Consider the following 22279-nt stretch of genomic DNA (forward strand, 5'->3'; position numbering starts at 1 on the left):
TTTACATAAATAAATATTTAATTTAATGCTTAATTAGAATGATGTTCAGTATCAGAAAGAAAGGAGATTGATGAATATTGAAGAATTATGACAAAAATATTCGAACACTTCGATGTTCTCGCTAATGCGAACTTAATCGCGCATCAATTATGCGTTTATAGGACTACTTTGCGCTACATATTAGAGGGAGAATTAATTTTTTCCCTCGATAACAGTGATTTTCTAAATATCAATCATTCCGCAATTCACGTTCTATAAGCCCCAGGCGAGAAAGTAGATTGACCCGAGGAGTTAATTTAGCGAGCTGTCGCGAATCACGGCGTTTCCCTTACCTTTTACTTTTTATTCTTCTGGTACGTCGAACCGGCTGCGTTTCCCGCGATAAGATCTCGAAGCTCTTTCTCTGGAGAGATCGAGTTGCAGGAGGTCGTGGAACCGAATGCGTCGAGGTGCACCGACAACGCGCAAATCCCGCACGCGTCCTTTCGTATTGCAAGCAACGATGACGTCCGGAACCGCTGCGATTTTCAATGGAGGTTTCCACTCAATTTTCCAGTTCGCGGACAGTTGATCGAACGTTGATTAATCGAGTGTTAAACCTAAAAGACATAAAGAAGAAATATTAAAAGACAAGACTTATAATATCACAATTTCGACAAATTTAATTTTAACCGAGATTTTAACTAATTTTCGAGATAATAATATTACGTTTTTTCAATGATAATTTAGAATAAGTATAAATTTTTATGAATATCTGATAGATAACGATGCGCTAATTTAAAATACAATAGGCAAGATTGCTTATATATGTGCATTGTGCATATATCCTTTTTTTATATATTATCGATGGTATTTCTATATTTATAGCAGAGTGCACATATCATTATGCGCACAAACGTAGTATATGTCCTCGTGCATGCGCGCCATTGGAATCGTATCGCAGCTTAGGCTTCGCCAATTATCATTCAAATGTATTCGCGTTTGGTTCTGCAGGCGAGAGACGCGTCAGCCAGCGGCTTCAGAACTTCGGAGAAGGAACCGAAACCGAGGTCGCCTGCGGAGGAGTCCCTCTTCTTGGTCTCATTGGAGAAAAGATTTCGCTTCTCGCTCTTCCCTCGCATGCCGTCTCCCGCGGTATCTTTCTCATTCGGTCGACATCGTTACGCTGACTTATGAAGACCGTGCGGAATACGATTCTTATGCGGCCCTCGCTGCCTCTTATTTCATCACTTTGCCTCGCGGGCGACTTTCGTTGCTCGTTCGTACGACGCATGCGTTTATTTGGCGAAACTGCGTACGATGTAGTAATATCGCGGATTTGTCAGATACGAAATATATGGTGTGTGCCGCGAATCTGCCGAACGTTAAATTCAGAATCGCAGAATGTTAATGCGAGCCTTTTCGTTCTGCACATTTTTTTTTATCTGATATATAATTTATTGCAAACATCCTAGCAGGTATTATGTAAAATAATAAGTTGCAACATTATAATGATATTACATGGACTCTTGGAATTATTTATAAAAAAAAAAATAAAGAACCCTATTCTTTAGTCGACTGCAGTCGCTACCGTAAATTCAAAGCATCTCATCCCGCGCTTTATAATGTGCCGTTTTATAATGAGGTGCACGCACCTCTCGAATGTCTAGCGACTATTTGGTATTTGTTTCTCGTCAGAACTTTGCATACGACCATGTATGTCCGACCGTCTCGCAGTATGCAAATGCAAAAGTATGTGGAAAGTCTGCAACGTTCTTAGATACCGTGATTATTTGATTCAAGAAGTCAATTAAAAAAAATTTTCTTCCTCCGTTAAATTGAAGATCATTCTACGCGAAATAACGTTCGAAATCTTCATTATTTTACGTTAGATATTTTACGGTGATAGACTTGCCTTCTTAATATCAGCAATATAAATTAAATATGCCTGTAATTAGTTAGATTTTTCAAAACAATAAGAGTAAAATTGTCGAATAGCGCGATATTCACAACCGTCCCGGATTTATCGCGCGTTAAGTACCCTCGTAACCCGTTTGCGGTTATAGCAAACGACGACGTCGCGCAGGATTTACGACGATTAATTCAGGTATGCCAAGTCGGTTTCCTGATCGCGTTGATGGCACCTTCGGGGCGCGGTTGCCGCACGGGTGGCATGGGAAAATCGGGGCCAACTTCAATATTTGACCGTCCGGGAATCCGGGCCGGGTCTTATCGCGGCACCGTAAGCGCGCGGAAACCGCACGGGAGCCGCGCGCGTCGCGCGACGCGCGGGCGAAACGACCCGTGGCGTCCTCGCTCCTTGCTGACTACCGAGATTTACAATGAATTTCCGGTAGGTACAACCTGGAAGGAAGTTTGCTCGCGCCAGACCTGGCTACCGCGGCTACGGTACACAAACGTTATCGCCGACGTATCGCGCATTCGGATCGCAAACAGCCCTTCCGCCAATGCGAAGACACCGCCTTGAGACCGTCTTGACAATGTTACCGCACGCAATAGAAAGACTGTACATAGTTGTGGCGAAGCAACGCGCTTGCTTGGGAAAAATATAATACGTGTTCTATGTCGTCCAGTCTTAATGCCAATAATTTACGATTTTTACGATAAACTGTTTACTGATGCTTCAAGAGAGTTAACGTTTGCAACTCTATGCGGATAAGACGGCAGAAAGATTATCGGCAAGTCACACAGTATAGAAGAAAATATATATACACGAAAGCCCGTTAACTATTTCGTTACGATAGTTAATAGCAAATTGCGCCAGTAACATTTTACGAGATAAACTTTGTAGCGTATCAGAGTATCGTGTAATACGATTCTTCACACGACACGACGCGTCCGACTCATGCGGTCTCGCGAGGCTGTTCGCGACTTGAAGAAATGTCGTGAGAGGTCAACTAAAATGTCAGTCGGTAGGTAGTATCATACGTAGACCGTTATGTTTATTGCAAAAGAGCATCGTCGATAACGCCGTCACTGATGATTTTACAATTTTATTATGCGTGGTAGCGATACTTTACGCGCAGTTTCTTTTATTCTTGTCCTTGCGCGGCACCGGCTTTTTTTTCCTTGGCGAGATTTTTTTCTCCACGCTTACGTAAAGAGACAGAAATATATTCGCGATTATATTATCGCGACACTCAGCTCTATCGACGTCGTCGACATTTCGGCTGCACGATGCCAGAGGGGAAAGTGAGACGCCGACGAGTTACCGAATAAGTGAATTATTACCGTGGAAATAAAGTAACGACTTCAGGAAACAAATCGATCTATCACTGTCGAATAGCTTTAAGATCAGCGTTCGCGCCACGAGTAATTCTTTCTCCAAAACGAGTTAACCCTGGCCGATACGTGAAAACGTAAAAGTATCTGAAGTATTAAACAGTATTGGCAAAGTTCATTTTTTTTATATAACCATTGCTCTAAATAATACATATACATATATTCTTATTGATGTGTAATAATTCACTCGCGCGTAGTATTATAAGGAATTGCGACAGGAACTGGACGGGCGACGGGACACGTCGTAAACCGAAGAAACGACCTCGCGAGGAGTTGCCCCAGTGTGCGCCGTTTCGTCCCTTCGCATGCACAACCATTCGAAAACGAACGGATCGAGTCGAAACAAAAATTACCGTTTAGCTTCATCGCGCGCGAGCTCCGACGAGGAGGCGCGGGAGGTAAGAACGCGTGTCGTCTGCCGACGGAGCGAGCGACGTCTCGAGCTTTTACGAGTCATAAAGGCAGTCGTGCTTCTCGACGGCCCGCTTCCGACGGCTACGTCGACGACCCTCTTCTTCCCATTCTTTCCCTCCCTGCTCAGCCGACTCGCGACCTTACTGTTAGCCGGATTAACTGATATGTAATATAATGCCACTTTTATCGTACAATAACCCTTAAACGCGGCGCTAAAATGGCTCTTTATGGCATCAAAAATGAAATAACCCGGTGCGTGTGCCGCGGGCAACGCGGAAAAAGAGAGAGACGGCCGCGGAAGGCAAAACGCGGACAGGTGCGCCGGCAATATTCTCCCCCCCCTTCTGCCGCCTCTCGTCCCTTCTGTCCTGGAGCGATCATCTCTCCCGAGGGTCAGCTACGCAGCATCGTGAAGCGAAAGGAGCATCTTGCTACATCTTACGGAGGAACAAGGAACCGTAGAGTTCTCCGTATATTCATCGGCTCACCCGTTATCCACGATGCCATTTTTGCCACGAGCGCACAATTTATGCGATAGCTTCGTTAATACGTAATGAATATTAATTATTTGCCAACGACGACGACGACGGCGGCGACGGCGGCGGCGGCAGCCGCGGGCGGGGTGCAACCCCCGGTATATTGTAATTTGTAATCTGCCTGAGCAAAAGTGCGTATCCACGGCGACTGGCCACGGGTGCGTGCTCTTTGCATCGATATGAAGTATCGCTTCGTTATACGCCGCGTAATAAACTGGCGTGCGGAAGGCCGATAGTGCGGCAATGAAAAATTTTCGAGCGAGAGGAAAGGGCGCACGAGGAGAGAACGAAAACCCGGTCGATATGCTCTTAGATGCGATAATATTTCTTGCGCTGTCGTATAGACATCGCGAAACTAATGCGTTTTGAAATTTTTTACTTTAGGCCATTTCGAAAATCTACGTTAAAAATATATACTGCTACTCTTCTTTTTGTCTCTCTTCTCGACTTCTCAATGTGACAACAGTTGAAAAAATACAGCACAAAAAAAATGTGGTTATTTTATCAGTTAAAACTTAAGAGTTGGATGAATTGGCGTATGGATGAATCAGTGATGCAGACCCTTCTTTTTGCGTTCTTCTTGTTGCGCGCGGTTCGCGTCCCTGAAGGCAGAAACGCGCGGCGCAAATAATTAAAAATCAAGAAGGCGCGTAGAACGCCCAAGTCCCATTCTTGATGTAGACAGCCGGTTCCAACAATTAAATCGTTAGTAGCTATTAGGACGAGACGCGTCTTCACGGTCCCTATCGTCTTTGGCTGTTCATCTCCACTTTCGCCCCGGCTCCGATCGTCGCTCGCCCTTCTCTTTTGCTTTGGATGCCTTGGAACACCCTCATGATGCAGATGACGTATTTCAAATCATGGGCGTCGAAACCGATCCGTGTACAAAGAAGGAATTTATGACGAAAAGGCGAATTAATTTAAAAGTCACGAGAAAGCCATGCACGAATTCAGAATTTAATCAAGCGATTATTCAGAAAGGTCGAGATAGATATTCTGAAAAAAAAAAAAATTTTTTTAAATTTTTGAGATTCCGTATATTAAATTGCATTAAAAAAAGTATGTTAAATATCATTAGTTCAAAATCGTTAACAATAGAAGAACACTAGAATCATTATTGAGAAATAACAAAATGCTTAGACAGAATAATCGAAGATTGTGTGTATTTGATAATTTTATTGTAACTTTGTATATAAATTCACAGATTTCTCAGTATACGTAGATTTTAACACTTCTGAAGAATCGCTTGTCAAACTCGCGGCGCCAATGCGCGCGCTTCTTAATACTAATCATCAAACTGTGCGAACGGAAGACACAGAAGATGCGGAAAAAAGATGGAGGAAGAAGAACAAGAAGAAGAGGATTAAGAAGATCAAGAGGAGGTAGAAAATGGATATAGAGGAGGAGGGAAGAGCAACAACAACGGCAGCGCAGGCCAGCAGTTGGTGCACGGCTGTATTTTAATTATACCACAGGCTGCGAGAACCTCGTCCAATCTCGTTGTTTCTCTCTTTCTCTTTTCCTCTCTTTTGCTCGAGCCGCGGCGCACCACCGAAATGCGAAGAAATAAAAACAGGCGGAGAACAGACGGGACGGCCCACCGCTTCAGCCCTCTGAACCGTGTCCGGCGTTGGCTTCAGCATCGGTTCGCTCAAACTCCTGATCGTTTCTCTCTTCGTTCTTCCCTGCCTTCGTTTCCTCTCTCCATCGTGTTTTCTGCTAGTTTTCTCTTACTTCGAACTACTTCCTCCGCGAGAGACCGTCTAGTTTTATACTCGACATTTAGTCAGCTTGCTTTTATAATTGATGTACTTCGACTCTTTGCTCTCTGACTGTTAGATTACGGAATATTCTACCGCGCAAAATATAATATATTTCACTTTTGCGATTATTCTTAAGAACATTGTCCTGAAAATATTGCGTGTTCTCAAAATTCATAATAAGTACCGTGAAGCATATTAAAAGTTCTAATATACTATGTTAATTATCTACATAGTTGTCATTTAATATCAAAACCCGTTACTATTACGCTTCTGTCTATTGCCTTTACTCATATTATTATCCATTTAACAATATCCATAAACAGTCTAAAGTCTAAAAATTTTTAATTATATATTTAATAAATATTAACTTGAGAAAGAGAGAGACAGAGAGATCTAATGAAGATATAGACATACATATCACTCATATTTGTGTTAGTAAGTTTATATCAGCAATTGCATGTTTCATCTAACTATTCCGTACACGATAGAATGCAGTGCAGTCACTGCGTTATCCTGGTCGATCGTCACTCGTATGAAATAATTAGACGCGGAGATTGAATGGTGGAATCTACGGTATAACACCGCAATGGCTCTTCGTCTATTTCCACAGCAGTGAAGCGTATACAGTCTCCATTAGCACCGATTAGCTTCTTCTATGACCAAATTTGTCCCGCCTGTCACTTTCGGTCTCGCCATTCACGAAACTGCATCAGAGTAGCTTGTCACGACCATCCTCTTGCGGATGTCGAATATTTCGCGATAATTCAAGGAAACAATTTCATTTCCGCCCACGTTGGCTCATTCTTCACATCCGCTTCGGAAATTTTTGGGTCATATGACAAACCGTATGCGTATTCGATAAAGTAATTTTGTCGGTGTTAATCTCGATACCTGTTCTTAACGCAATGTAAAAACATCGTTTTTACACGAAATATGACAATTCGCCAAATTTCATTATACCTCTAATTATTCCTTATTATAGCAATTAAGAGTCAATGACAACGCATACTGATACAGAGAGAAATTATTATACATAGATATCGAAACACGTGATTATTTATATATAATCAGGTTGATATTATCTAATTATAAATTTATATCGCATCTCTCTCATTAACGTGTGAGGAACGTCTTCAAATAATTGGGCCCCCATGTATACTTCGTATCGCTGCTAACATGGTATCACGCGATTTTAATAACCGCCGTATACTTCGGCACGCACATCTTCTGACTTCCATCGCGTATCCCATAATTATTAAATTACAACACGTGTAACGTTACCACCGCAAACGATAAACGAATAAGGCGAAAAACACGGAGAAATGTATAATAAAACAAGCTTCGCTAAAGGCTGATCTACAATGTGCTCTTTGCTTTCTGTTTTTTGCTCTTAACCTCTTTGCGACTAATCTCGTATTTTGCAATTCCGTCACGTAACGTGATGTTTCTTGTCTCTTCTGAAGTTCGTCAATTTTTATCTTAAGCGACAGAGAACAAAAAACAGAAAGCAAAGAGCACATTGTAGATCAGGCTTAAGTCTTGCTTCAAAAAACATATTTTGATATTTAGACAATAGACGTAAAATATAAAATCCTTCATACTTAAAATACTCATATAAATAAATAAGCAAGTTAACCCTTGTATCAAATGGTAAATTGATTTACGATTGAGATCGTTACACATAAATAAACGTACATGTGCAAATATTATAATTATTAGTTTTAATGTTCTATCTGGAAATAGCACGACTTCAAGTTTTTTCCTCGGTTTGATACTACATCGTCGTAACATTCAGAAGCGAAAGGCGTTACACGACATACCTGATCCGTTCGATCTCGATTACATACCGTTCTACACGACCCAGGCGTGATTTATCGTTTTGTCATGGCGCAGTTTGATACCGCGCGATCGAAATCTGGACTGGGGATATCCTCACTCCTTGCCTATATCCACCTTTAGGCATTCACGAAAGAGGGATAAATCTCTTCGCCGTGAGTTATAGCACGGCGCGTATAAGTATACGTGTGCGCGGATAAACGTACTCGATGTGCATGGCACGCGTGTACCGAGCGCGTCCGTGTTGTGCGCGGCGCGGATATTATTTCACATATATAGTCCCCGCGAGTGATGCGCTCATTATTATTCGTTTTAACATCGAATCGCGTCATGTTTAGTGCCTAATTTGGCGTCGCATGTGCCCCCGTATCCCACGACCGTCTGTTTCTACTTTCATAGACAGTTCTATCCGCGTTGCGACGCTTTAATCCGCGGAACGAGCTCATTTTGGATAAACTCCTCGTTTAAGTGAAACTCCAACTCTCGAATGGGTCTCTCAAGTCCTTATCCCCTGTTCTGTAATCGTTAACCCGAGGCATACGCTGTTTCAAGGACGAGATCAATGAAAAATGATTATCGCGTTTAAATCAAAACGTTATGATTAATAGCCCGTTTTTTTAATCAACTTTATTCGGTGTAATTTATTTTACGAAACGAGCTAAATAAGTGAATTCTTTATATAGAAATGAAAATTTAACTTTCTAAACTTGAGATGCAAGTGCTAAACAATCTTATTGACAAATTGTACGTATAAAATATGTATGTGCTTTCAAATATAAAATTGTTATTTCCTTGAGACATACGTTATAAGAAATGGGATAATGAAAATGAAACGGTAAATGCAGATAACGCACATCCAATAATTTTCCGGCTGCTTTCTGATTTGAAGTTGTCGCGTGTCCGTTTAGAGAACCTTTTCAGGATGTCACTGTCGCACGTCGTCGGGCTCTCCTTACAACATTCCTACGGCGCGGTCGACATCAATCTCGTCATTAGTCTTCCCGTTCCTCCAATCCACCCCCGCCCCGGACTGTCTTGCTAGACTCACGGTAAAGTTATTGATAATTTGTCATACAGCCTCCAACCGCGAGCGAGCCATCCTTCATCCATTTTGACCGCGAGCAAACCGTTATACGTAATCCGCATCATCACACAGGCTGGCGCACTTTTTAGTCACTCGTCGTTGAACGGAAGATCAATCGATTGTTTACGCTCGTTTTTTTTTGCTGACACTAAGCTATGTAAAATTATTCGTAGAAAAAAAAAGAAAGGGCTGTCGTACGCATTGTATACCTAGTAGATGAAGCTATCAAATATTCATATAGTCCACACAAAAGTATGAACACATCGATAATATACTTTTTTTGTTGATGCATAATGACTATGTATTTCTTCACAAAATGATAATTCCTGCAATTACGGTGCGTTTATTGTGCGTCTGCGCGTCTCTAATTAAATCTCCCTAATATAAAATTTTCGAAAACAATGCCCTTCATTTGCTGCCTGTTAATTAGCGATATTGACCATTTTTCGGTGAAAAGCTTTCGGATCGAGGATACCAGAGAAAAGAGAGAAAAGGAACAGCAGGCGAACGAACGAACGCGAGAAGGCCTCGGAAACGCCCTCTCCGCCCTGAGACGCCTCCTGTCCGTCAAGCCGTCATCCCCCTTCTTCTCATTCTATTTCCCGCCGCGACCCCGACGACTTTCGTTTCGCTTCCCTTTTTGCTTCCCAATGCAACCACCTACCTGTACATAATTATAATCGACGAAACACCCCGATGTGAGATATCCCTTGGCCGCTGCCGCCGCTGTTCTTTGCTACGATCGTGTTTCTAAATGCAACCGAATAGCATGTAATTACGGGGAACGAGAAAGCGGAACAAGTCTCCGAAATCGTAACCATGCATAAACTCTTCAGATGGAAATCTTGCGAATTTGGAGAAGACTTCTTTTAAACGAAGTCTTATAGTATCTTGGATAATCATCAATTTGAAAGATATGTTATAATCATTTACATTCAATTTCTTAATAAATCACGAAGAAAAATTATCTACTAAAACAATATATGTATATGTAGTGGAAATTGCGCAGACGTCTAAGATCGATCATTCAAACAGTGCGTGGCGAAAGCCAGAGGACGCTTTATCAATAATTGTTACCGATTCTCTCACCTCTTTCTATAGAGGCATCGCGGTCTTTTGCCGGCAGAAAATTTGTTCTGTCGCGTGAACTTCCATTATCGCGATTAAACTCTCGAAACGTTCGTGGCCGATAGTAAAGCTGCAATTTTCTGGCGCACAGCTGGGATCTGTTCGCCGACCGACTGCTCGTGCCAGCGTCAGCTTTCTCTCTCTGCCGCGCGCTTCGCCTTTTCTCTCGTTCTCTAACTCTTAATACCTAGGTGTGGAAATGACTTGTGGGATCGGATGGTAGCGCGGAATGGCAGAAAAGTGGTACTTTCAAACCGATACCCTAAATCACGAAATCGAAGGAGGGCTCGCAGGATGCATTCGACCTGTCAGTTCAGCGAAACAGTTTTCTTCCTCTTTTTTTTTTTCGAGCACTCGCTCGTCCATCTGTTCCGAACTGAAGACCGTAAAAAGAGATTCGCGGTCAATCGATAATGCATATAACTCAATTTTTGTGATACATATTTTGGTACATATATTTATTACAATTATTTAAGCTTAGAATTTAGACTTCCGCGAGGAATAGATTTAAAAACCAATACCGAGGGTAGAAATCAGTCAGATATTTTAGGAAAGACTGATGGTTTCGCCGACAATTGAAATGTCACAAATCTAGACTCGAAAGCGACGCAAAACGCTCGATGACCGGAACAGTTTCTTCATTATTTTTATTTTTATTAGTATCTGTAGTTTACTAGTATTATTAGAAACGGCATATCTTTTCCTTTAGGTCTTTGAGTGACAAATGTTTACGACAAATGTGCGAAGCGATGTCGATTATTACGAATCAGAATAAAACTAAAAATGATTATTGAGAAGCGTGTAATGCAATTAGGATCAACTGACGCGTACGGACATCGCGTTGTTAATAACGTTGCAGTTAAGTCGTCTACAAATAGGCGTATCGACAAGACAGTCCGAATGTAAATGTAGTGATACACGCACATCCCAGTACATCGAAACGTCGGAATTTAGATGAGCCAAATAAAATTATTGCACGGCGAAATTATACTTTGATACACCCAGCAGATGCGACGTGATTGATTATAAACAGATGGATATGGTTCGCGTAACATGACATTTCCGTCCTCGATTGTCGATACGCTTGCGCGAGTATTTGCTCGTAGGATATGATAGCTTTATTTAAAGATGTGACGAAAATGAGTGTCCACGCAATATCCTGTTCAAATAGACAAATTTAATAATACCGCAAGCAAAACCTGCAAAACAGTGCTGAATATTAAATGCGCGTTATAAGTAACAGCATCCTTTTTGCCTTTCTACCCTTTCTATTTTTGAAATCTATCTTGAAATATAATAAGACAAAATTTAGAAATTATTCGTATCTCAAATCTACCGATTCAATCATCAGAAAAGAATTTCGAACGGAATGTTGAATGTTAATATAAACGTGCTTAATTGTACAAAGATTGGTTTGTAAGTAACACTATATTAAAAGAATTGTATTTCTTGCGAAATCAAAATTCTTATAAAATATCAGATTAAATCAATAATGTTTCAATAACGATTGATATGTACATAAGCGTGACTAAGAATTTCGGAAAATCTACTATACGACTGTGACGTGGCAGAAACGACGGGTAACGATCTGTATCCCGCACGTATGATCGCATCGTCTCCGTGGAGAACGTTGGAGAAAAAAGAGAGCATCGAGAGAGCTATAGGGATCGGTTTCTATCCGACGCGGGGTAGCGTATGATCAGGTCGCTCGATGGTCGGCGGGGTGATCAAAGATCTCGAGCTGCGTCCTTACAAACTAGAAAAGGAGCAAAAGTGCAAGGAGAAAAGAAAAAGGATACAAAGGATACGTGCTCTTACTCACTCCTCTCTCTCTCTCTCTCTCTCTCTCTCTCTCTCTCTCTCTCTCTCTCTCTCTCTCTCTCTCTCTCTCTCTCTCTCTCTCTCTCTCTCTCTCTCTCTCCTTCTCGCTTATATTCTCTCGGTTCAGTAAGAGAAGATCAGAAAAGAAAACGAGAGAGGGACGATCTAGTCGGAGGGTGAGGCGACAACCCGTGACCAATCTGACACTAAATCAACTGACGTGCGCTTGACTGCACGGACGCACAAACGCGCGCCGATGCATACGAGCACTCGCGCGCGCGCTCTCGATCCGAAGCTACACTTGTAATATGTATAACATTATGTATGCGATGCTCTTTCCTCTCAAATATTCTCGCTGGCGGAACCTGTACGTGGACCCGCTAAATAAATTGGTTCGCGCTGCCTCAGGAGACGAGGATTCACCTATCGCCGAAAGAAAGAGAGAAAGACTTAATGAGAGAAAGAGAGAGAGAGAGAGAAAAAAAAGGAACAAAGCCTCCCGCGGAATGCGACGAGCGAAAATTCATTCTCGCGTGATTACTCGACGTAATTGCCGCGCGACGATGAAGTTAGGGGATGACTAAAGTTGCAAAACGCAAATAATTCACTCATAATCCGCCTCGCAGTTTTTCAGACTTACAAGTCGTATATACATTTGTTACTCGATCAGTTTCGTCCATCTTCCGAATATCCCGGATAAAATCGCGGAGCATGCGACTAATAAAGCAGTATGTATACAAATGTTCACGAGTCGCCGGGATAAGCAGTAAGACGTGCCTGTTTTATTATTCATTCCGCGATTGCACGCTCGCGATATGCGCGGAATATTGGTTGAAGCTTAAACGCGCCTTTGCGACAAATCTTCCCGATTAACAATCTACTGTTACATTTATTGTCGATCATCTATATTATAGAGACGTATCACTGATAAAGTGTTGAAATAAAAAATCGATACATATTCCGGAATAAGATATTTAAGATCAATGTGAGAGTTTGTTGAGCTCACATGTCTAACAAAGTTATATGATTAATGACACAGAGCATTTACCGTTGTTCGTAACACATAAATTCATATTCAACTTCACGTGTGTTAAATTATTCATTTTCTTTTACAAAAATCACATACGAATATACACCATATATTACGCACGCAATTTTTTAACAAGCGCCAAACCAGCGAATCTCTTTCTCTCTCTTTCACTCTCTTTCTCGTGTTGGTTGGTGTTTTCGCTTTCTCGGCAGGTTTCGTCTGCGTGGTTGCAGTGGCACGATTTTATCTACAAATTCCGTAACTCGATAAACAACGTTGGGAGGATGTCGCGGTGGACCCTGTCTATTTCTTCCCTTTGAGACTCGAGCCTCGGAAGCGCTGCGTCTCGTAAAGATCCCTCTTTATTGCCTCCCTTCTCGTTTCCAGTCTACTTTTATAATTTCCTTTTTGAAAAATCCAGCGTAAAATAGTGCCGCGCCGCGCCTCCCCCGCTCTCTCTTTCTCTCTCCTCTCTTAACCCTTTTTTCCCATTTTTCACTTTCATTTTATTTCTCGCTCCCCCGATCCGCATTGCCATTCGCTGCTCCGGCGTGCAAAAGGATGAGAAGCGAAAAGAAACAGCCATTATATGCTACTCTTCATTCGGATTCGGTATTCCATTGAGAAACCTCGGGCGAGAAGGCAACAATTTTGTATGTATATTAAGGAACCGCGATTCGTGAGCATCATATATAGAAATCGCTGGGACGCTGATCCAAATTTACCGCGATCAATACACAGTGCCGCGTATCGGTCCACGTAGACTGCGTCAAAGACGGGAAAAGAAAAGAAATCCGCGTGCGATTTCACATCCGCACAGCTTTGTCGTTAATCCAGATCTACCGCGATATTATCGTACGCGCCGATTTTGATGCCGATTTTAAATACCCGCCTTCCCGTGCTGCTCGCAGCATCGAGTTAACGAGCTGAACGAGCAAGGATTAACGACGGTTTCGAGATAAATCTCGCTCGATCGTTTAATATAAACGCTTCCGCTTAGGATTTCGGATTTTCCCCCGAGGAATCTCATTGAGTGTGACTCTCCGGACGCCTCGTTTCTGTCACGTCTTATACCCTCCGCGCTATACGGACCGGGTCGTTGATCCAATTCGCAATCGCGATACACGGCGCGTGTCTAAATCTGCATAGTCATCGGCGACGTGAATTCACTCGCATTATGCATTAACTATGCAAATGTCAGTCAACCGTAACAAGCAAGGAACCGCGCGGTGTATCCTGACACACTTCCTGCCGGTAGGTACCTCGTCTGGAAATATCCACCCGTCCCATCCGCGCAGAGGCACGCTCGGAAGTAAACCAGCAGCTCTCGTAATTTTCTCGACGACGCGCCGCGTTGTAGAATTGCGATGAAATTAAAGAGGACAGAATTTCTAATTTCGAGATAACCGTAGCGCGAACAGCGGCAGCGAAAAAGAAGCCCGTTGGCTCAGGATTCTCCCGGGCGTCTCCTCCTAGAGACGGGAGAGGCCCTCCGACCGGCAGGTCCGGGCTGCAGGTCCCACGATTTCTAGGCCGGAATCTTTTCTCGTAAAATCGCCGAAAGGAAGATTCTTTTAATTGGCATAGGGAATCGAATGCCGAGAAAGGCAGAGCGAGACAGAGATCAGGGTGAGGGGTGGAGACACACACCGAAAATGATCATCCTCGCCGCGGTACCGATGAAATCGACGATCCGTGAATCCGGACTTCGATATTTCATATTTACGACGACGTGGCGAACATAACTTCTCTTCGGGACCTAGCGGCGCGGGATGCGATACCAGCGGACGAGAGGACGAGTTTCTTCGAGAGCTTTAATAACCTTCGCTTCATCGTTCTCGGACTCGTATCGAGGGGATTATATTCCGTGGATTAACATATTGACGCGGTCTTTGTGAGGCCCGAGCCAGGCCGGTCGAGAGAGAAAAGAAAAAAAAACAAGTTAAGAACCGAGTTACTAAATCACTTGCCGCCCCAACCAACGTAGTCGTTCCCGAACAGAAATTATTGTTACTACCGGTGACCTCCACATTCTATTCGAAATAATTGACAATCTCCTATCGCAGTACCTCACCAACCACTTGGCGGAATTTACGGAAGCCTCATTAGACTCAAGATCATCTCTATACACCTCACGATAGTACTGAATAGGCGTGATTGCGAGGCTCGCGATATTCGTTGTCGCCGTCGGACTTTACGAGTTCATTACCTTTTTATAGATCGTATAAATTTCTTAATTTGTCCATCTCGTCTTTGATCGAAAACTATACTATTACCCAAGTTTTTAAAAAAGTTTGTTTCTAAAAAACCTGAAAAGAAAATTTTTATCGCTGCAAATTGTTTAGAAAAAGATGACAACAATAATAATCGACAAATTCTCACGATTCACATGTCGCGCATACTGCGTAATAAAAATTCGTTGAAAAATTGAAGTTACACTCGACACTTGTATCATATCGGTGAATAGAGGCAGCAGCGTGTGTATGGTCGAAGAGCAAGACAAAAAAATGTGCGTGAAACATCGTGATAAATGATAGGACGTATACCGGGTCGGCCCTAGACCCGAAGACCCAGAGACCCACTCGCTACACCGCACCGCCGCGCCGCGGAGGAACGGATAAAGGACCTCGTTGCCTTGTCTCGGCGCATATTAATGGACAAACATAATCGCCGCATCTCAGCAGGAGCCGCCAGCTGAAATATCCGCTCGTCGTTGCCCGTTGCTGCCTCCTCTGCCGTGGCTTCGGCTCGTCGCCGCAGTTCTCTGCACGATGCCAGGAAGCGACGTTCCTCGACGCGGACGTAAGTTGAAGAGAGCATTTCCCTTGCTGAAATCCCCCGGAAAGACGGAAGGACGAACGTATTTTCACGTGCGCGGGAAGAATGAGTGCGCAAGTTTCTTCGAAGAAGTGAAAGGTGTTGTGGAAGAAACGACTTCGAATAACTTTATCGATTTCAGACAAGCAGTGTCGTTGCGAGTAAAAGTTCAGGAAGGTGTTGTATAAAACTTAAAGAAATAACAATTTATCTCTGTAAGTGACAGTGAAAACATTTCTGTCTGATGTTAAAACGTGCGAGATAACGCAACAATTTTGGAAAAAACTTTATGTGCATTAAAAATATTAAAACTGCATATTGCAGGAAAAAATAATTTATATCAGTTTCGAATCGACCAGCATTTATAAATATCTACATTTTGTACCTCTTCCGAATCAAGTTCCTTTTATATCATTTGCGACGCAAAGCAAGTGCGCGACTTAAATCTGCATACTAATTAATATTTTTTCATAATATTACACTTCGAATATTTATTATGTGACATATTTGGTTAACTATAAATCGCTATATCATTCATCTTAAATGCATTTTTTTTATTCCACACGCTATGTAACACGATATTAGCTTTTGTTATACACTCAATACAATTTTGAAAAAAGTTTATAAAATTTGCTAATTGTTAATCGTACGTAAGAGTATTTGTCTTAAGCTTAACAAGACGTATACTCCGTATTTCCGTCTCATTGAGACCTAGATCTGCCCGAAGAGACAAAAATTGAAGAAATAAACAATTTCCTTCGCTTAGCTGTCGGAATTGCACGCGGCACCGATTATTTCCCGCGCATCTCCATGATCCCCCGCGCGCTCGTGCGTCGCGATAACGCACGACATCACGGCAAGTGCCGTTTGATTACGCCGTCCGCTATCAGCCGCTATAAAGTCGATGGAAGGCGGGCGTTAAAGCCGCCTCTCGGGCCCGCCTCTACCTCCCGTGCAGGCTCCCCACCGTTTCGTTTCACCGTCTCTCACCGTCTCTCACCGGGAGACGCTACCAGACCCGCCGCAGGCCATGAGGCTGGTGGCCGAGCGAGCCGAGCGTCTGGCGAACGCTCGCAAACCACGGCCAAAGTAGGCAGACACGGTGCGCCATACTAGCACCGTGTCGGAGACGAGCTTATATATTTCTCTTTCCGTCTTTCTCTCCGTTTTCTCTATACCTTCGCCTTATCTCGCTCCGTTCGGCTGTCCGCTATTCCCCATCTTGCTTTCACATCAAAGTGCACCGTGTCAGTTCGTCTTTGTCCCCTTGCCACGAAACAGCTTTGGAACGCGCGCACGAGCGTGTCGCGTAATCGTGATCACGTGTGTGTTAGGCACGTGTGTGTGCGCGCGCGCGCGGGACCGCGCGCGAATGCGTGGCCCGCGTGCGTGAGTACGTGTGCACGTCCAGGGGTTTAATGGGCCCAGCTAATGACTATTGGCCAGCAGACCTGGGCGGGACCATGAGAACTCGCACGATGCGCAGACTTATATATGCCTGTGTGCATGAGAGGCATGATCCCTTTGCATTAGCAGTTCCTTCACATCGACTGGCAAACCGCTGGTTAAAGTATTTTGTGGGCTTTGGTTTTTGTATCAATAAGAAATTGGAGGCGAATCGGGAAGCAAAACGAAATATCGTAAAACATAGGACTTTTATTTCGGTTAAGAACGTGTGATTCGTTCGCTCGGTATCATCTAAATTTAGGTGTGCTTAACGAAAATGCCAAAAATAAAACTTATTTTACAAGTTTGAAACCGTGAACTTTCCAATTTGTGAAGTTAAAATAGTCATTTTTAAACACTTCAAGAGAGGCGATTATCTAAAGTTAGCCATGTCACATATATTCGATTAAACTTTTACAAGTATCGCTTTACGCAGCGAGATGGATTAAATCCGGTTTTATAACGTTAATTATAACTTGATAATTATGTCCAATGCATACCGGAATTAAAATCTAATTCAAACATGACGAGACATATATAATTAATACGATATATTTATGCACACATATATATTAAGGCGCACAGAGAGCCTGTTTAAAAATGTTTAACTCTCGACTGTCAGGACAGTCGTACGAATAGCCATTTTAACGTCATCGACGGACATGGTTCTGCTGCAAGGGACGAGCCGAAGGGTCGCGACGGTGGTTCTTGAGGAGTACTACCTTCCACGGTGTGTCGGGTCTTTTACCACGTGATTTACATAGAATGGTTGTCCCGTCGGCGCATACATCGGCAGCGCTTAGCGAGGCAAACCTGGAGAAGGAAGAGAGAGAGAGAGAGAGAGAGAGAGAGAGAGAGAGAGAGAGAGAGAGAGAGAGAGAGAGAGAGAGAGAGAGAGAGGGAGAGAGAGAGGAACGACGTGTCTATACTCGCGAGCTCGTACGTCAGTAATGCGGAGCAGACGCGGAGCAGACGCGAAGCAGACGCTGAAAACATCCATCACGCTCGCGGGGCCCTATCTCGTCCTGTGAATCTCCGCTTCATAATTACATTCTCGCCAGCTCCGAGCGAACGGAGACCAGGATACCGCCGCGCCATATCTCGAGATGCGTTCAGCTACCCCGCCCGAGATCGCAACGGTGTGTATACGCGCCAGGCAATTAAACGGAAAAATGCGACGTACGTGCGAGCGCGTTTCTCGCTCTGATGACGTACGCGAATTCGCGAATAAGTGGAGCGCCACCGTGCCTCGTTACGCAAAGACGTGCAGAGTGTATTTTTTATAAATAATTGTTAACGATGATTGTAAAATTATTATAACGCATGTATCTGAGTGAGAGTATACACAATTTTGTACGAAAATATGAAATGCCACGCGGAGCACGCGCATATGAACACGGTGTAATTAAGCAAAAGAATGGAGTAGACGTGCAGTCGCTTACTTTCCTCGGAAGATGCATCTACGGCGTGGACTAGCATTTCTATAGGTACATAGAAAAGAGAGGCTGTATAACGCGCTTGATGAGAAACGCGACCTGCCGTGTCTGTTAATTAAGTTATTTATATTGGACTTTAATTAGTTTCTGCGAGAGATGAGATGCTTTGTATACATCTTCAACATAAAAAAACTTCCCATAAGATGTAAAATTTTGCCTGTTTTCTAGACATTGTTTGGTTCTACAGCGTTACCCTTTGAAGCACTTGTTAGACGTAATACATTTTGATAAACGTGGTAAATACGAGATATTCATATTAAATTAAATATTTATTAGCAGTTTTTATTAAAACTTTAAAGTAATCGAAAGATTGTGCGATTCAACTAGATCGTAATCAAATAACAAATTTTTATATGTTAAAGGTATATCGAACGTCAGATAATCACAGTTGCAGCGTATTTTTAAGATGAACTATTTATATCTCCCCATTATTATGCAAAATGTTACTGCAAACGCAGCTAATAAATTAATAATAGTATGCGTAATGATTTAATGATGTAGTTGCAGGCACTGATTGTCGACTACTAAATAATTGAAGTGAAATATCGTTTATTATCTATTTCACGAAAATTTCGATAATTCAAAAAAATGAAGAAATTTGTTCGGAATTACATGCATATATCTCACCTACCTTACAAAAGAGAAAGTATAGGAAGAAAGTGAAATCATTAATTTTCTAAAAATATCAATATTCTGCTACATTTACAAATATAATTTGCTGATTTCATCAACGACGTTTTAACTTTAATTTTATAATTTAACTGATCATTTACTTTTTTTCCAAGATTTTTTCAAGAAGAAAGAAGAAAAAAAGACAGATGAACAGTTAAATTATGGTGGAAGATAGCCGACGTTAATGCGGCTGCTTATAAACGCGGTATGAAATTCACCTGAACTAACAAGAAACGTTCGAACTAGTGACAAGTTGTATCAAGCGGCATGGTGTCTCCCTAATTTCTGCTCGTATAAAATAATCAGCGGCACTGTCGTACTTTTTTCCTTGGTAACTTCAGGGCAGCAGCAGCAGCTGCTTCCAAGACAAAAAGGTCAATGCGAGGCGGCCGCGGGCGAAGAAGCCGATTAAACTTTCAGGGGTATGTGACAATGGCTAGAGAACGAGGGCGGCAGGTGCCTCACTCATCTAATATTAACATCACCGATCGATAGCACCCGGGAGAGAACGAGAAAGGACGAGAGGATCGAGCCCTGCGGCCGCGTGGGTGGAGACAATAATCGGCCGGATAACTCGTTTGTCTTCTCGCGCTCAGTTGTTCGTTAGGGACTGTCTATCGCAAATATCGTGCGAGCACGAACGTATTTACTGATGTCTCCCAGCGAAATGGAATCGTGAGTTTGAATCCGCCGCGGCTAAATGGGAAAGTGGATAATGACGACCGCGGGTGGCGACGGGAGCGATGGAGGAATTCCGTTATTTATCCTCTTCTCCCGCTTGAGAGAAATCGATCTGCGACCCGTAAATCACAACCCATGGTCTCGATTCTGGCATGCAGTGGTCACTTTCGTGTATACATATGCGTGTATGTGATAAAGATGAAGTTAAATATATTTTTAATAATTAGTGTAATACATATTTTGGATTCGTGTCATTTTCGTATCATCATATTTAAAGAAGTCCTTCAATAATGGCTGATTTTAATCCGCCGCGTATTTTCTAGATCGTCATCGACAAGCATTTAATACTTCATTTATTTAATTCTCAAAAAAGTATATTGCGCACGTAAGATTTATCTAAGCGTAATTACGTTATATCACGTTCTTATGATGTACGAGCAGTAAAATAATCCCGGTTAGATACGAAATTCCTGTTAGTCACGTCCAATTTCTGGCAGGTTTCTGAATAATCCAACGGACATTTCCACGCCATGTGCAATTTGCACGAATGTCGTAACCGCGCGTTTCTTCTCTAATATCGCTCTCTTTCAACATCCGCGGGTGATTTTCTGTAGCGTGAGCAGCGGCCATTGCCCCGCGTATCATGGTACCCCGGGTGAGGGTTGCAATTTTTGTATTTGTATAGGAATATTTATAGCGGCAACGGGAATTACCATAAACAACGCGGCGAAGAAACTCAGGGATTACTGTATTTAAAGTGCAAGGGGGAATAATTACCGTGAACTGCGGCTACTAGCAGAGCCATCGAGGTCGACAGCAGAAAAGGGGCATACTGAACGTCATATAGAGCGATACTGGCAGCTTGTTCGTCGGAGAACGGGCGAAGAAAAGAAGCAGAAAGGAAAGAAAAGAATATATGAGACCTCATCTTTCTTTTTCATTGGACGTTTGTTACAATAACGGCGTAACATTTGACGCGAGCAAGACATTTCGGTTCGGCAGGTTGCAATCACCTTTGCTTTTCTTACAAACGTATATAATGGAATAGCGAAAACATAAGCGAACATACGCGTGAATTTAAAATTTTAAAAATATAATTATCAACTGCATATAATTATCACATTAATTATTTATTTCCATGGCACACTTGTGCTTTAATTTGAAGAGAAACTTGTGAGAGAGAGAGAGAGAGAGAGAGAGAGAGAGAGAGAGAGAGAGAGACGAACATGATAATAAAAATAAATTAAAACCCCCCCGATGATGTAGTTTCTTCATCTATGTTTGAATACACTGACAGCATTCCATATGAGGTTATTCTTATATAGGAGTCAATAGAGTACAGAGACATTTGCAGAGTAAGGTGCAAAGGTCATTGAATCGTGCGGCTAACGAGCGGTAGCCGTAAAAGATTATAAATTCGCTTTACGTTCGAGCCGAGTCACGCAGCGCTCTTTGCGACTTGATGATGATGAACTTCCTGGCCACCACTTTGCCTTTCGCAAGCTCGCTCGTAAAGTCGAATTTAATCTGAAAGAAGCAAAAACGACGGTAGAGACAACTATGCGGAGTTATATCGTGAAGATATACCCGCGCAACTCGTAACAGAAATTTTGTGCGCGCTTGAAAACAATCGTAAAAAAATTTTTTTAATTATATTTAAATTCGTATATATATATATATATATATATATATATATATCACAATAATTTCTACATCAAACTCTATTAATAAATTTTGAAGCTTTTTGTCAAATATTGTGCTCATATATATAACTTTTAAAATACATGCACGAAAGCTCTCTGCTCTAACAAAAAGAGATTTATCGTCTTTACGACGCAATGCATAAATATGGTGATCTAAATTTTGATACTTTAAAGTCTTGAGGACTTAATCTTGGGAGCAATGGAATCATTTATCGTAATACGCATGACGTAATCATTCATGGGGATGGCGTGAGACTTATCAATCTACATTCTTGTACTTCGTTCATGCGATTACGCGTTATCGCTCGCGTTGAGAATTTGTGTACTTTTTTCCATTTCTCAAATCTTTCAGAACACGTCGACTTATCGATAAGACACGGTGTGCATATCCGCCTGTCAGCATTAATATTAATACGTTACAACCAAGCTGCCGCTTAATTAACCGGGTTTCTTAGATTATTCTCGCCGTATCAAGAAAATAAACGACGGCAGGAACTTTACAGCGACGTTATTTTCATCGTTGTAACTTAACACCCTTATCGCGCCGCGACTGCTAGGCCGTATTATACA

The 22279-nt window shown here is 42.4% G+C and overlaps 1 protein-coding gene across 6 annotated transcripts in view; it reads right to left on the reverse strand.

The window, feature by feature from the left end:
* Rrp46 (exosome complex component Rrp46) overlaps window positions 1-22279 on the reverse strand; it is a 93622-nt gene that overhangs the window by 49631 nt on the left and 21712 nt on the right. For 4 of the 6 annotated variants that reach the window (XR_013258111.1, XR_013258112.1, XR_013258109.1 and 1 more), the window contains exon 8: window positions 333-599. The exons of the other annotated variants lie outside the window; for them this stretch is intronic. The gene's annotated coding sequence lies outside the window, so the exon portion shown is untranslated. The remainder of the gene's footprint in view (window positions 1-332; window positions 600-22279) is intronic. 6 annotated transcript variants of the gene reach the window in all.

Source organism: Temnothorax americanus, unplaced genomic scaffold (assembly GCF_048541705.1).
Source record: "Temnothorax americanus isolate GAGA-0224 unplaced genomic scaffold, ASM4854170v1 Scaffold34, whole genome shotgun sequence".
NCBI lineage: Eukaryota > Metazoa > Arthropoda > Insecta > Hymenoptera > Formicidae > Temnothorax > Temnothorax americanus.